Source organism: Echinops telfairi, unplaced genomic scaffold, assembly GCF_000313985.2.
Source record: "Echinops telfairi isolate 266 unplaced genomic scaffold, ASM31398v2 ScPeMD7_23;HRSCAF=83, whole genome shotgun sequence".
Classification (NCBI taxonomy): domain Eukaryota; kingdom Metazoa; phylum Chordata; class Mammalia; order Afrosoricida; family Tenrecidae; genus Echinops; species Echinops telfairi.
The window spans coordinates 72,794,757-72,796,699 of NW_022103920.1; positions in this window are offsets into that span (position 1 = coordinate 72,794,757).

Consider the following 1,943-nt stretch of genomic DNA (forward strand, 5'->3'; position numbering starts at 1 on the left):
TTTAATTTATTCATGATTATCAGAAATGAGAAATCATATCTATAAATGATTAATTAATGTTGGCCATCTATTATGTCACATGCTCTCTGCAGTAGGTAATTTACCTCTTCCTCAGAATAGCACTACTGGGGAGGTATTTCTCCCCCAATTTACAGGTTTATAGATAGGCGCTAAATAATTCACATTATGGCATACAGCTTCTGAGGACCCACTTTGATCTTAACCCAAATTCCATACTTCTGAAAACACCTAAATAGGTAAGAAATCAAAACAAACTCATTGCCAAAGGGTCAATTCTGACTCCCAACGACCCTATAGGACAGGTTTGAACTGCCCCTGTGGGTTTCCAAGAGTGTAACTCTTTACAGGAGTAGAAAGTCTTGTTTTTCTCCAGCAAATATTTAGAATAGTTACCAAAAATTATTTTACTTCACCAAGGGTTATCAAAATAAAATGCTTCTACAACTATGTCCAGAGGATTTCATGGTTATTATTTCTGTGTTCTGCTCAGTCACGGCTGTAAGCAGTGTGGGCCGTACCCGACTTCCTCCTGCTTCCCTCTGGCCATGAGGTCAGACGCCTCCCTGACCTTTCCTTCTTTAACTATTATGACACCATCAGTCCACCACGGCCTTCTACTTCTATTCTGGGCTCAATAACTCATTGTAATTGGATTGTTGTTGTTGTTGTTGTTATTGCTAGGGCACATCAAGTCAGTTGTGACTCATAGGGACCCTGTGTACAACAGAATGAAACTCTGCCCCATCCTGCGGCATTCTCACCATTGTCCCTATGCCTGACTCAACGTTGCAGCCACAGTGCCAATCCACCTCATGGGCCTGCCTCTTTTTTGATGTCCTCCACTTTACCTAGCCTGGTGACCTTCCCCAGCGATGAGGACAAGAAGTCAGGATCAGTGACCGTAAGGATGCAGCCATTGACCCACAGCAAGGCCTCTCCTCAGCCAGCAGCCTAGTCTTTCTCTGGTCCATCTCAGGCCTGGGGTCCCTTGGCGTCTGTCTCTGTGGGCCAGAAACCAACCCCATTGTCATTCTATCTCAGCCCTGCAGTCTCAGGCCAGACGAAGAGAAGGTACCCAGTGTCAGCCCTGTTCCTCTACATCTCTGATGTCTCTGGTCTCAGCCTCTGCAACTTCCGACAGAGATCTGGACTGTTTTTCCTGACGGTCCCAGGCTTTTCCTCTGTGTCTGAGATGGCTCTTATACAACGAGGAATGGCTTTGAGGGAGGAATGTTTTTTGTCTTTTACCTACCTTACCCTCACCCCCAAGGAAATGAGCGACGATGCCTTAACTCACAGCCTTTAGTGAAGTAGCCTTAAATATATACCCCTCCATAACTCAGAAACAGAGAGCACCCTCCAAAATGGGATTTTAGCCACAGTAGTCCTAGAGCCCAGAATTCTGATTCACCACGTAAGGAGGTCTGGCTCAGAGAACTGTATTCGTTGACTACATCTACATCGCAGAGGAAGTTGTAATAAAAGTTTGATCATGAAAAGACACTTAATTTTATTACAACTATGGTATCTCTCTTTTGACAATTTTTGATACCAAAAACCATAAAGAACACAGTAAGTCTGTAGTTTTCTTACAGACCAGTGTAATTGTCCTTTAATGTTTTGCAAATTTCTCCTTTACTTCGAAAGGATCCAATCAATGGCTACTTACAAACCCTTGATCACAATCTTCCTCACTTGCTGTCATGTAGTCTTTAAATCCCTGTCAGGCCTTTTCTGTCACTAAAGTGAGGCTAAATAAGAACCCTAGGCAAACACCTCTTTTGACTTCCCTGCAAATTTAAGGACACCCCTAAGAATGAATCTCCTTCCTAAGTCAGGAGTTGACAGTGCGACTGAAGGCAGAAACTCAGAGGAAAGGGCTGAATTCATTTGGGTTCTGAAAACACTCCTCCTATCCAGCC